General features: G+C 42.8%; 1 protein-coding gene across 6 annotated transcripts in view; it reads right to left on the reverse strand.

The window, feature by feature from the left end:
- PTPRT (protein tyrosine phosphatase receptor type T) overlaps window positions 1-15,407 on the reverse strand; it is a 1,509,925-nt gene that overhangs the window by 985,908 nt on the left and 508,610 nt on the right. The gene's annotated exons all lie outside the window — the stretch shown is intronic.

Raw genomic sequence — 15,407 nt, forward strand, 5'->3', positions numbered from 1 at the left:
TGGGCATAAGCAACATGGAATCTATCTAGGATTCTGCCAGGTACTTGGGACCTTGATTGAGCAAAAGGCTACTCTTGGAAACAGGATTTGGGCATGATGGACCCTTGAACTGACCCAGTATGACAGTTCTTATGGATGCAGAGTGGGGTGAGAGAGTGGGATGCTGGTCAAAGCTACCATTGATAGGAAAATGTGTAAGGGGGGGCACAAGATTGAAGGTTTGCCTTGGGCACCTAACCTCCTTGCACTGGCCCTGTTTTCATTGATCATGAATTGTTTATGATCCACTCAATAAAAATTATCTGCGAATTGCTCTGCTTGCTAGAATTAATTTAAGCCTAGCCATTGTTGATTTTTGAATTTCTTTCCAGATGGAATGTAAACAACAATCATACCAACTGGTAGAAGGCTTTTTTTAGCTTGTGAATCACAAAAAGTTGGATTGACCCAGCACTATAAAATATTCAGGCAGGGTAGCTATGAACAAGAAGATAGTCCTTGACTAAAAGGATACTTCGGCACAGGTTTCAGGGTCGCTCTCAGGATCCACTCTCTGGGTTTTCTCCCAGGGGTGCATTTAGGGTTTGTGCCTCTTTCTCCTCTCCCGTTGGTTTCAGGGTCACTCTCCTAGGGGGTCCATTGCTACAGCCTCCCTATCTTATACTTTCCAGCTGATAAATATGCATAAGCTTATGCATGACCATGTGGTGTGTGGAGGGTTTTTCGCCGCATTACAGGTCTTTTCCCCCCTCTACATTTCTTTGCAGGGGGAGGATCCTGCCACATTGCTGGTCCTCTTCCCCCGCCCATTCCTTTGGGAGGAGAACTACCATGTCTGTATGCCAAGCTGTGTGTCAGAGTGTTTTTCTCCATCTCAGGGTGCCCTCCCCTCTTCCTTCCAAGTGTGGGGGTCTTTATGACCTCTGCATTCTGCTTTGGCTAATTCATGACTCCTGCTTATGCTTTAGTCATACTGTCCTTCTGTCTGGTTTCTTTATTTAAACTGGTCCCTACAAACAGGCACATCCTTTAGTGTATCAGGACAAGGCCTCTTCATTTTTCACAGAGACATGGTTTTAAAGTTCACCTGGGCAACGTTCCTTCTTCTTTCTTGCTGTGACAGTGCCTTTTGGCACCTGTCAGAATTTGACCTGTACATGGTTATTATAATTCATATTTGATATTTCATTGCTAAACATGAGATATCTCCCTACACCTCTAGAGGGGTACATATCTGTAGAGTATCAGACTGGCTCTATACAGAGTCTCTCTCTCTCTACTATGTGCATAACATATAAAATGAGGCATATTTTTGTTTGCGATGCAATATGGATGCATGCACATTCCTTTTAAAATTTACCAGTAAGGCTTTAAAAGGATAATTTTATAACAGCCCATACACAAAGTACACGTGGACGTCAGACCTAATATTCAAAATGGACTTATACGCATAAGTCCAGTTTGAAATTTAGCAGGACCATGCATTACTTAGCGCAGCAAAGGCAAACATTTACACTTGCTAGAAAGTAGGTGTAAATGTTCATGTGAATGTCCATAAGTAAAACATTTACATTTGCTAGATAGTAGGTAAAATGTCCATGCAAAATTTGTAGCTCCGCTCAACCTACAAATCCCTTTCAAAAAACATACATCCTCCAGACCCATAAGAGAGCACTATAAAGATTCTCTTCAGGTACCGCATTCCAAAACCTCCCTTCACATAACTCTCAGAGACAGGGCATTCTCCACAGCAGGACCTCCTCTTTGAAACTCCATCCCAACGGAGCTAAGGCAGGAACCTTGCCTCCCAACATTCAGGAAAAGACTCAAAACGTGGCTATTCAAAAAAGCCTTCCCAGACTCGGATTAAACTCGGATTAAACTCATTACTCACCTCACCTACAACCAACTTCCAAGCACTACCAGTATGCAGAAAACCATTACTTCTGATCACTACCCTTATGTAAAAAACTGCAATTATTTCAAATGAACAAGTCATTGTAAATCACATAATTCTTTGTAATATACCCCGTCATACTTCGGTTAATATCCTATGTTAAAGTTCCTATCATTTTTCCTCTTGCTCCTAGTTGTACTCCTCCCTGTTTTATTGTAACTGTAACTATTTTATGTTTAGCACCTACTATTTATCTCGTTCACTGTTCCTTTTATCACTCCACTGTTTATTGTAAACCAGCATGATGTGATACTCTCACGAATGCCGGTATAGAAAAAACTTAAATAAATAAATGAATAAATAAGTGCATACTTTTGAAAATTAAAAGTACATGCATAAATATTTTCCCTGCCCCAACTCCACCCTTGGGACTGTCTTGATGCAATACGCATAAAAATGCATGCAGAATCACTTCTGTGCATATTTTTATGTATACAACCCCTGGGGTAATTTTCAAAATGTCCATTTTTATGTGCAATTATCCCCTTAGGGTAAAGCTGTGTGAAACATGGATTTCAGCCTGTGTCAAATTGAAATTCACCTAGTCTGAGTTCATTCTTGAATTATCTGAAACCCTGAGAGAGGGACAGGTTCTCATACTAACTTGTCAATTTGCTTTTCATAAATTATGTCCCTCTTCAATGCAACCAGGGATTAAAATGCAAAAATGTTTTTTTTTTGGGGGGGGGGGGGGTTTGTATTCCAAAGGCAATAAAGATAAAAGGCAATGAAATATTCAAGAAGGTTATACCTCAACCAAAAAGCCCTCCCAACTAATAAGATTATATTATACTGTTTTTCTAATCTCATGATTTAAAATGAGCAGCAATGTTTTGGTGTTTCAGCTGCAATGTTCAACAGATGAGTGGGATTTCATAGTTAACAGTCTCACATTTTTTGAATAGGAAATTCCCTAATTAGAAGTATTAATTATTGTTATGAATGACAAGCGTCTTTGCAATTCAGTACCAGTTTCTCAAATATGGCTCCATGATTGGTTGATCTAGGATACAATATGTAGTAGGAGCAGGAAGATCAATGATATCAGCATATAAACTCAGAAACGTGGCCTGCATTTTTTTTTTTTTTTTAGCAGTGATCTGTTTAAAATGTGGAAATGCGATTCAATTTCAACTTTTGCACTCCGTGAGTAAACTAATTTCATTTTAGCCATAATAGCATATACCATGATCTTTAAAAGTCTCAGTATGCCTCAAAGAAGATAAATTTTGAGCTGATAAAATAATACATTTATATTAATTTCACTTTGTTTTTAGAGTTTGCTGCATTGCTGATTTAGTAAACATATTTGCCATTGCGTCAGAGAATTGGATTTGAAATTTTGAAAGGAGATTGATAATTAACGGGCATAAGTCTCAGGGCTTGATGTTATTTAGTCCTTTAAATAAGAAGCTTACTATTATTTATTTTTACCAGCACAAATTGGAACCATGAATATAAATAAAAAAAATATGGGGGGTATTTATGCTACTTAAGACATTGTTAGACATTTCAATAATATAGCTTTGAGTTTGGATGCGCTTTGCAAGTTTAAGTCACTTTTGCACAGAGATAATTTAATTTTCAAAGGAGTTACGTAGCAATTTTCAAAAGCTATGTACTTGAGTAAAGTGCACTTACGTGCGTAAATCCTGTGGACAATTCAATGGCGTATATTGTAGAATTTTCAAGAGCCCACTTACTTGAGTTGATTGAATATGATTATTTAAAAAAAAAAAAAAAAGCTGACACTTGCAGCAGGAACTAATTTTTGCAATAACTGGGGCGTTTTCACTCAAATTTTTCTATTTTGTCTACCTGTAAATATAACTAACAGAAACTAGTTAGCTATTGGAGCTAAATGAGGTTTACTTTTTGACATATGGTCTTATTTCGTAATCCCACACTGGTGTGACTATTACTAATCACTTTAGGAAAGTTTTAAATATAAAAAGCCTGGTTCAGAAAAACTGCAGTCTTATCATGTGACCGAAGTCTGAAGCTTACCGCCACAGGCTGGCTTTACTATGAAATGGATTCCTATGGGAACTGAAGCGGAGCTTGACACTGACTCAGCGATAAGATTCTAAGTAATCCCGAAGCATGCTGTTTCCACCAGGAAGCTCATGAAGGGCGCACAGTGCGCTGGTGCCAGTGTGTGATGACATGAAAAAAGTGAGAGAGAGAAAAACAGTGGGGGCAGGAAAGGCAGTGTTTGTGTTGCTGCTGTGCTGGGACAAATAGAGGGAGATAGAAGTAAGTTTTGCTGAAAACAGAAGCTGTTGAATGTGATAAAAAAAAAAATCACAGTTTGAGTTCAGCGAGAGAATATGAGGAATATAAAGGCTGCTGAGTGGATTGTCTGGAATCAAAAGTACAAGAAACAATTGTGGAATCTAAGGCCTCTCCCAAAGTGAGAAACAGATCCTGAGAAAGGGGAGCCAAGGGAGGGCTTTATTAATCCTCTGTTCTTTAAAGACTGTAAGCTGTGAGAATGGGAGTGGGGGAAACCTAGATGTTACCCAGAGCTGCTGTGAAACAGACAAAATCTGAAAGGAAAAAACAGAGAGGGTGAAGCCAGCACTTCTGGACTGCAATAACTGGGTGCCTGCACTGAGAAAGGCACTGAGCTGCGGCTTAGTATGTGAGAGCTCAAAGAGGTACAAGAGAGGCTGAGAAATCCTCCACTGTATCTGGACCTGTCAGTGGGAGCAAATGGCAGCAGCGCTGGCAAACCATCTTCAACTGAGCCCCATCCAAGTATGATCCCGAGTTCATAGCTGGTGCACACATACACACTTATACAAGTTCAGAAAGCATGATCAGAATTATATTGATTTGAATAATTCATGTGGAACGCTGACAAACACTAAAATATAAAGGTCAAACTTGAACGAATCACACTATCATGTGCACTAAAAGCTGCACGTGTATAAGGGTGTTTTCAAAAGCAAAGGGGCAGATTTTAAAAGTTACGCGCGCGGCCTACATTTCTGCGCGCTACCCAGCGAGCCCAAATGTACGCCCGATTTTATAACATGCGCGCATGTTATAAAATCAGGGGTCGGTGCGCACAAGGGGGTGCACACTAGTGCAACTTGCGCACGCCAAGCCCTCGGGGAGACCAGCTGGCTTTCCCTGTTCCCTCCAAGGCCACTCCAAAATCGGAGCGGCCTCGGAAGGAACTTTCCTTTCTCCCTCCCCACCTGTCCTGCCCCCCCAGCCCGAAACCCGCCCCCCCCTGACCAGCCAAGTGCCAGCACGCGATCTCCTGGCCCAGCGGCTGTACGAAGGCCTCTGGCCACGCCCCTGGACCCCCCCACCCCGCCAATGCAATAGCCCTTTTTCCCAGTTCGCTCAATTAACGGATCAGACTTCCTACCCCTCATATGTCGCCTTTTACCCTTTTAAACCCAACCCTTAGAACCCCGCTGACTCGCCTGGTTTTTTAAATTTTAGTACTTACACGCCGTCCATAACAAAAGTAAATTTACACGGTAGGGGACCGCAGCGCGTGTTTGTGCACGTAAATACTTATGTAAATACTTACGTGCACATTTCATGGCAACTTTCTGGAATGCCTATGTCCCGCCCATTCTCTGCCCAAACCACACCCAAGCTCCACTCCTTCTTTAAACTTTTTGATTTGTACGTGTACTGGGAGATACGCGCATACTCGTGCGCTTTTTAAAATCAATGTGGCGCACGCCGGGCCAAGTCACACACGTATGTCCTGGCTTTGGCGTGCATAGAGCTTTTAAAATAATCCTTAATGTAAATAACAGTACAGCATGCAGCCAATCCCCTCTCGCACTTCCTCCAAAGCATGATAATTAGGCCCTGTTAGGCCATATTCTCTCCCCCCCCCCCCCCCAAATAAAACTTTTTCAAACCTTGAGGAAGTGGCCAGTCCCTGGTCCCTGGTCCCAGTATTACAAATACCAGTGGCCTGCCATTCAGCCTTCTCCCCCTACTCACCCACAAAGGAGAATGCTTGCGCCGGCATACCTCCCCCATCCCTCGGACCCTCTCCATCCTGCCAGATACCTTTAAGATGTGAGCTGGGATTGAGGGACCCTCTGCTCCTTCCCAGGCGCCTCTGGCGCTGTTCTGACAGAGGCAGCGCTGGAAACGCAAATTTCACCATAAGCTTATGCTTCCAATGCTGCCTCTATCAGAGCAGCACTGGAGGCACCGGAATGGGGACGGTCCAGCAGATGAGGGGGTTGTTGGCACATGGATTCTTCTTTGTGGGTGAGTGGGGGGGGAGACGGAGAGTCACAGCCAGATGGTATGTGAAACACTGAGTCCAAGGACCCGGGCTCGGCATTGAATGACAGGCACTTACTCAAGGTTTAAAGGGGGGGGGGGTTTGTGTGTGTGTGTGGGGGGGAGAGGCCATGAGGAGAATGTGGCCTGACAGGCCCTAATATCACACTTAGGGGACGGGGGAGGGAGGGGAATGGCCACACACTAATCTGTCATTTACTAATGGGTCGATTTTAAAAGTGTTGCTCGTGCAAAAACGACCACATATGCGCATATGCGGGTTTCTTGTCAGGAATGCATCTTTTAAGAAGCCGGATAACTTTAGGCTGGTATATTCAGTGGGATGTTTATCCTGATGAATATATGGGTCAAGTTATCCGGCTAACTCTAGCTGGATAACTTGTCCACCAACCGACCTACTGAATATGGACCTTAGCTAGTAGAGTAGTTGTAAAAATTATTATATTTGCATATGAACATTTCAGTGACTAACCTGTTACCTAATTTAATCATTCTGCTAATAGTCACTCTCCTTTCTTAATAGAAGAGGATAAATGAAAGTTGTTACATTTTTCCAAGTCTGGTTCTTGGTATAGTCCCATGATTTTGGTTTGCCCTCCAACCTACCCGGAAGTCGATAACCTTTCTTTTATTTTTGCATTTCAGCCTCTCCTCCCAACCTCAGAGGGGCACACTGACCATGTGGCTTTTCCCATTACACAAGTGTGCATGATAGAGAGATGGGATTGTAAGGGTCAGGTAGGAGCCCCCTTTTATTATAAACTCAGCAATACCAGAAACCCCATTGCATTACTAGAACACAAAGTATGGTGGGGATCCAGAATTATGTTTGCCCCATCTGCCAGATCACACTAAGTAATAGACAGTGACAACTCAAAGACAGAAAGATGAATTTTAAAAGCAGGGCATGCATGTAACACATATGCGTGTCCAACCGATTTTATAAAGCGGGTGGATGCGTACGCAGGTGCCAATGCACACATATCTTGCATCAAAGGGAAAAAAAGGTGCAGTCTGGGTAGGGTGTGGGCATTCCAGGGTGTCGACAAAAAATGTGCACACAAGTATCTACGCGCCTGGGTACGCGCCCAGGTCCAGTGCTGCATGACATTACTTCTGTTAATAAAACAAATACAGGCATTTTCAGAGGGGTTTGAAGGGTCTGGAGTCATGGGGGGAAGTGAAGGCTAAACAACCAAAGGGATTGGGAGTGTCTAGGAGAACACTGGGCAAACTGGTGGATAAATTGGTGAAACAAGCCCTCAGCTAGATGTGCGTCTGTTTTAAAATACCGGCAGGTATGCATCCGTAAGCCTACTTACACTGCTGGGCACGCACAAGCTTAAAATAAGGTGCACAAATACGCACTCCTAGGCTATTTTATAACATGCATGTGTATGTAAGCACATGTCATATATCTGCTGCATCTCTGGGCACGCACCGAGGCACATGCACATATATGTACCTGCGAGCCCGTTTGAAAGATACCATCTAAGTAAACAAGGACATTTTGACAGTCTGCTCTGTAAATTTGCCATGTGCATTCTGAGAAATAATTCAATTTCTACACCCTACAGGATGTCAATCGAAAATATATTTTCTCATTTTAAACATTTGCTGTATACAGTTCATTCTCTTTAGCACATCCAATTATATTTCTCCTAGCAGAGGCAAAATCTCATATCCTACCTGAAAGCTGATCATTTAAGCTCAGTTCTCTATTTTACACATGCTTTGTATAAATTTCATCCTCCGGACTTCATTTTCCAGAGAAACAAAAAAACTCTTACGCAGAGAGGAGCTTCTAAGGCTTTGATCCGAACTGAAATATTTTAACATATTATAGAAACAGCAGGGACTGCTGTGTTTTAGATAATACTTCATGGAAGAACAAACTTTTTAAAGGAGATTGTGGACAGGGTCTATACCCTCACCAGCAAGCTGCAAGAACTAGAGAGTCAGGATATGCAATAGGGATGTGCATTCATTTGAAACTAATGCAAATTCTATAACTAAAAAGTCAAATTTCAGTTTGTTATGAATGGAATAAACCAAAAATTGATTTATCTGAAAATATTAAAACATTTACAGATATTTTTGTTTTGTGTAAAAACAAAAAAAGAGGGGGCCTTCCCCCATCCCTTTCATATCAGCCAGGGCTGAGGCTGGGGCCTCCCTGGGCTAAGCTGAGCTGAGCCAAGATGGGGCCTCCCCAGATCCCTTTGCCCTCTCACCCTCTGCAAATAAGCCCTACTTATTCTTTCTGTGGGAGTCTTCAGAGTGGAAAGGTACAGGAGCAATCCCCAATCAGCAGTGTAGAAAAGGGCAGTATACAATCCCCAGTTTAGAAAGGAGCAGGGCTTGGAGGCTGGTGCCATTTTGTGTGCAGCTATACAAACATATTATAAATATAACAAAATGGCACCTGCCAGGCCTGAGACCTGACCATTTTGTTTTACCGCCATATAATATAGAACTGTAAAACATTGTTGCCAGTATTAGGGCCAGCCAGCGCCACTGTGGAGACGAATCCAGCAGGGCAGGATCGATGGAGGATCGCCCCTGCCTCTTTCTACACCGAAGACCCCCACAGAAGGTATAAATGGGGCTGGGGGGGCTATAGCCAAGGAATATTTGCAAGGGGCAGCAGGACCCAGGGAGACCCTGTTTGGCATTCATCAGCTCTCACCCCAGAGAGGCCCCATCCCAAACTTACTTACAAGGGTGGGGAGGTATGCAGGGACCCAGGGATACTCAGGATATTTGAGACAGTGGAGACAGAGGTCCAGGGAGGCCACATTTTGTTTGTTTGTTTACTTTTAATTTAATGTTCATTTTGATACGGAAAATGAACTGAGCTGAAATAAACATTAAACAAATTGAAACCTGAATAACCTCCCTGTTCTCCCCCCCCCCCCCAACAGGAAAGGAAAAAAACAAATGAAATCTTTACCCCCTGCACATCCCTAATATACAAATCAGATCCCCAGGGGGGGGGAAACATTGCAATAAAGTTGCAAAGAGAAGAAAGAATGAACATAGCAGGGCCTTAGGGTCAGGATCTCTGAAGGGGAGGCAAGACCCTACCCAAATAATAGCAGAGAGCTTCAAACAGAGAAGAATAAAAGTGCATGCAGGCCAGGAAACTGGGAGAGAAGATGGTTAATTGACTGAACACAGCCCCTGAACTGCTTATGAAGACAAGAGATAGAATTATAGCAGGCTGCAGTAAGACTGCTAAAACAGTTTAAGAGTCCTTGAAATGGTTAGGAGACCAAAAGGTAGATTTTAAGACCCATGTGCGGACGTCCATGTGCGCGTGGTTGGCAGCATGCGCACATGGATGTGCCAATTTTATAACGCACGCATATTATAAAATTGGCTAGCCACACACAATTTTGCATTGAAGCGCGCATGTGCACATGAATCCCATCTCGAACACCTAAGAGGGGGATTTTAGTAGGTATGCGAGGCGATGCGATAGGCTGAATTCCCTCTTCCCTCACAGTTCGGCCCGTAAAGGAGCGAACTTCCTAAATCCCCTACCTAACCTGCCTCCCTTTTATCTAACCAGCCCAGATCCCCTTATCCCCGCTGACTACCCTAGAATTTTTGGTTTTAATACTTACCCGCAGTCCGAAGCAGCAGCAGGTTACGCGGGTGTTGGGTCCCGGCGCTTGTGCGCTGATGGTGTTGTCCTGGCCCTTCCCTTTTTTCATCTTACCGACTATATTCACGTAACGGGAGATACGCACGTGGCTGCGGGCCTCAAGAACCGCGTGGCATGTGCGCGTCCCAGTCACATGCATATCTCCTGGATTTCCCAAGCACAGGGCTTTTAAAATTAGCCCTAAAGTGAATGGCCAAAATATTACAGAACTTAGGCCTGGATTTATCAAAATGCACTAAATATCACATGTGATAGGAAAAGGGCTGTGTTTTATGGTAATAGGCAGTTTATCACAATTTGTGATAAGTGCCAGAATTGATGTATTTCCTACATACAACCACTGGGGGGACCATGGTTGAGAGAGAGAGAGAGAGGGGGGGGAGAAAGAGATATAGTAGCCATAATGCCCTCACGCTAGATAGGTATTTATATCTCTATGAGAGGCCCACCTAGTAACTCGAGATGAGGTTTAGGTATGAGTGTAGGGATTAGGGGCCACTTTGACATTCAAAGTGAGACGTACGAACAGAACAGTGCTCTCATGTGAAGATTTGATGACCTTCGGAGTGAGGAAACTCACCCAAAGATGAGATTTGTGCAATGTTCTCTCAACCTAGCTTGATGTTACCCAGGTAGAGAGTCCATCAAGTTAGGTTAAAAGAACATTGGCATAAGCTGACGCTTATGCCAATGTATAGAAAGGAGCATAAGTGTCAGCAGAAATGCAGATCCCGGATCGTGGTCGGAGGCTACCGCGATCCTGGAAACCAACTTCAATTAAAGGTATGGGGACGGGGGAGGGGGTAGAAGGGAAAGGGGTGTGTGGGTGTAGGTGGGGGGAATCTGGAGCCAGTGAAATATAATTTTTTAAGTATAAGGGGAAGGAGGAGCAGGAGTGGGGGGAGGGGACTCCTAACTCCAATAATTTTTTGTTAACTTTAAATGGGCCGTTTTAGGGAGTGGCAAGTTCAGCCCCCAGGGTCTTTGCAACTCTTGTGAGGGAGAGTGGGGTCAGGCTGCGATGTGGGTTTGTTTGTTTTTTTATTTTAAATGGAACCTTACTTAACTGGACATATTCTTTTTTTAATATAACCAGTTAAATCTAATGTTATATGGCCACACGAGGCCAGATAAATTTATAATTGCTTTCAAGCAGATCTCTTAGCTGGATATATTCGATATTTGCTTAGGTTAGCCAGATAACACAATCCCTCCCCAGAAAGCCCACAAAACGCCCCTTTTATATCCAGCTAAATTATAGCCGGATAACAACATATAATTTAGCTGGATAAGAGGCTCAATATGCTGTATAACCCATTTAGATGGATAACTTGGACCTAGGCCTGGAACCAGGCCCAATGCTGGGTTGTGGCATCCAGCCTGGGTTCAGACCTAGGCCCCAGCATCGGGACCTGGCCTCCAGGTCAGGTCACTGCATTGGGCCTGGGTCCAATCTGAGGTCCCAGCATTGGGACCCTGCTTCCCGGTCGGGTCGCAGCGTTGGGCCTGAATACAGGCCTAGGCCCCGGTGTCAGGCTCAGGCCCCTATCCTAGGTTGAGACCTTGGCATCGGGACCCAGCCTTCGGGTTGGGTCATGGTGTCAGGCCTGGGTCCAGGCCGTAGCCTAGGCTGAGGCCTCGGTGTCAGGCCTCAGTTCAGGCTCTGGCTTAGGCTGAGGCATCAGCATACATAAGTCCGAGGCTTCAGACTAGTCACCGCTGGCGGATTCCCACCAGACCAGGTAAGTCGGGGCTGGGGAGGTATCTTGGCCTTGGTATTTTTCCAGAGGGGGAATGGGAGGGAGGCTTAGTTTTCATTTTTTGGCCATTTTTGAGTTGTTGTTTTTTTTAATTGCTTGATTCACATGAATCAAATGAATCAAACAATCCACGAACTGAATTTTTTTTCCCTACACATCCCTACTAATGACCCCCAGCTCTGCCTCATCTGGTCTGTCATCTCCTTACACTAACCCTCCTTCACACATCTCTCTATCACAGGCTCCAGTATTCTGAAATAGTTTTGGAAAGACACTCTCTAGGCTAGTTGGCGCACTTTCAGGGACTTTACTCTTACTCCAACATGGATTTCCATGTAAACAACATGGCCCTGTTCCAATAGAACAATGTGTAGCATCACGACTCTATATGTCTTGCTACATATACCTCTAGCAGTCACTGTGAACCCTGTCACACATTTCTTCCCCTCACCCCTAGCACATAGTAGCCTCCATCAAATTATATCCTGCTCACATCAATAATCTGGATGTCCATTCACCTATCAATATGGAAGCCAGCACCTTTGTGACAGGGTTTTCCCAGAGATACCAATGCTTTGCTTTGTCTTATGTCTCCCTGAAATGGGAATTCCTCTAAGTGCCTCTTTCATCCTGCGCATCATACTCTGCAGCATGTGAGCGCACCACTTGGCACACATTTGCTTTTGTCTTCACAGGTACACCTAACTTTCTTTGTTAAATATTTTTTTTTAAATACAATTAAAAATGTCTTCTACAATATCAATTACAAAATACAATATTCAGTAGTTTCCCTATGAAAATGACCTATTAGTACAAGTTGCCATGAATAATTTGTCGACTTTTTTCTACGGATAAAAAACTTGCAGCAAAAACCATGCACATAAATTTGAAATCCAATCTATGTATGCTGTTTCCCTGCTCTGTCCTACATCATCCACTTGAGAAGGTTTTTCTCAGTCCAGCTAAAAGTCTGTATGCTGTAGAAGGTGGGAAATTCTATTAGCTGGAAAGAGGAGAGCATCTTCCATTCCAGTCAATTTGCCAGCGTAAATTGTTATTTAGCCAGGTAAATGGCTTTGAAAATTCCCTTCCACAAGCAATGAACTGTATTTACTCTACGAGGGGTTGATATTCAAAGGAGTTACATGTATAAAATTAGCACATACACACCTAATAGCTTATACTCGCCTACATACTATTTTATAATCATCTAAAGTATGCACATATTTTCAGTTTCATGTACACATTTTCCTGCACAGAAAAGGAGCATTTTAGAGGCATTCTGGGATAGGGACAAGAACACATGTAAATTGCTATTTTATAAGAGATTTACATGAATACATTAGGCAACTTATGTGTGCAATTTTACACCTGCTAATTATCTAGTACAATTGATATTAGACTCATCTATTGTCTGGTATTGTTGAACGGGAGGTCTGGGTGAACTAGGGTGAAGAACTAGGAGAGTCTCAATGAATTGGAGACGAACTGGGTGAACTGGTGGAGGTATTGGAAAACTAGTGATTTCAATTACAAGCACATTTTTGAAAATTTTGAACATTTTGGAGTGGAGGAGTAGCCTGTTGGTTAGTACAATGGACTGAAAACCAGGGAAGTCAGGGTTCAGATCCCACTGCTGCTCCTTGTGACCTTGGGCCAGTTACTTTGCCCTCCATTGCCACAGGTATAAACAAGGACGGTAACTTTCAAAGGGGCGCTCGGGTGCACATTAACTCATTATAATTTCAATTCCTGGCTCAAAACCTGGTATACAGAAAATGTATATGGATACATTGGAGGCTGGGGTCGTTTATGAAACAGTAAAAGGCTTTATGGAAAGGATGGCCTACATTTGTCTGTAACAGGAAGGAGGATGCTAAGTGAGAAATTCAGATCAGATATTATCAGACATTTAAACTAAAGATTGGGGGGTGGCCTGAGATGGCCAATGAAATTGACATGTCACCCCCAAGCAAACAGGAAGTGGGAGGAGAAAATAACAAAATCAATCAGCTCAAAAAAAGCAGAAAAGGTGTCTAGGAAGTAAAACAAATCAAGGGACAAAAATTGGAAAACTATGACTACAAATGCTCATGTTTGGAAAATAAAATCCCAGATCTACAGGCTCTAATGGTGCAGGTGGACTTGGATATTGTTGCTGTTACAGAGACATGGTCATGGATTCTCATGATTGGGATACGGCCATACCAGGCTATAACTTGTTAAGTAAGGACAGAAAAGAGGGAAGAGTAACTCTTTATGTCAAAAACTATATCCAAGCAACTGAACTGCAAGGATTGTGGGGTAGAAAAGAAGCATTATGGGCCGTCCTAAAAAAAGATGATGGTCATCCATTTTTACTGGAGTGGTTTAAAGGCCTTCGACTCAAATGGAAGAACTAGACAGAGATCTGGTCGAAGACATCCAAAAGGTGGGAAAGAAGGGAGAAGTGCTGATTGTTGGAGATTTTAATCTGCCAGACATAAACTGGAGAATCCATTCTGTGCAATCTACCAGAAGTAGAGAGATAGTGCATGTCCTGCAAGGGGCTCTGTGGATGTGATACTCAACTTAGTGCTCACTAACGGGGAAAATGTCTCTAATGTCCGGATAGGTGCCCACCTCAGCACCAGTGATCATCAAATGGTATGGTTTATTATCGCAAATAGGATACGAAGAAGTCACACGAAGACCCAAGTTTTGCATTTCAAAAATACAGACTTTGTTGAAATGGGGACATACCAGGAGGTACAACTAGAAGACTGGAAGAAAATGGGAGAGGTGGAATAATAGTGGGCCAAACATAAAGGAGCAATTGCAAAAGCAACAAATCTGTATGTTAGAAAAGTAAACAAAAGTAAGAGAAATAAAAAACTGATCTGGTTCTCAAAGAAGGTAGCTGATAAAATAAAAGGAAAAAGAACAGTGTTCAAGAAATATAAAGGATCCCAAAACAAGGAACACATACTGACAATTATCGTGCGCTGCGATGATTCTTCAGGTGTTTTCTCGCGCACTGGGAAAACATCGCGAATGGCGCTAATGTTTTCGCAAACGGCGAAAACATCACCGCACGCGATGTTTCCCCGCTGCACGAAAGAAGCCTCATTTGCATTGGAAACGCCCCCTAATGTGTTACCAATGCGATATTGGAAAATGAGGCCCTTAGTTTCTTAATTTAACCCAATAATAGATTAACAATGAAAACAATTTTAGGAGCGAAGAGGAAGGTTTCATATCATTTCCTTATATCACTGCATCCAGCAGTGTATAGTAATTTTAATCATCAAACAACCTCCTCCCACCCTTTGTAGATTTTTTTATGTGTATGTGTGCATGCAAATTTGTGATAACTATATATCAAATCAAAAACATTTTTTGGTAACTCTTTTTTTCAAATTTTGCCATAAAAAATTTTTCTTCAACTCCTCTCGTTGAATTGACGTACGCCGAATTATTGCCAAAAATGCCGACAGACTTGTTTTGAAGCTATCAAGAGCTGTTAAACGAAACAACTTCCCTTCAACGTATCTGTCTTAGTTGACTTTAGCCAGTGTCCTCCCCATGTAGGTGGTGGTGTGTGTGTGTGTGTGTGGGGGGGGGGGGGGGTCTAGCCTAGGAGAAGTGGTTAGGGCATATTTTTTTATTCTTAATTTTGCCCTTGTCCACCTTTATTTTATTTTTCTTTTTTCTTTCTTTTTCTTTTATTGTTTATTTCATTTTTAATAAA

Source organism: Rhinatrema bivittatum, chromosome 8 (assembly GCF_901001135.1).
Source record: "Rhinatrema bivittatum chromosome 8, aRhiBiv1.1, whole genome shotgun sequence".
NCBI classification, from domain to species: domain Eukaryota; kingdom Metazoa; phylum Chordata; class Amphibia; order Gymnophiona; family Rhinatrematidae; genus Rhinatrema; species Rhinatrema bivittatum.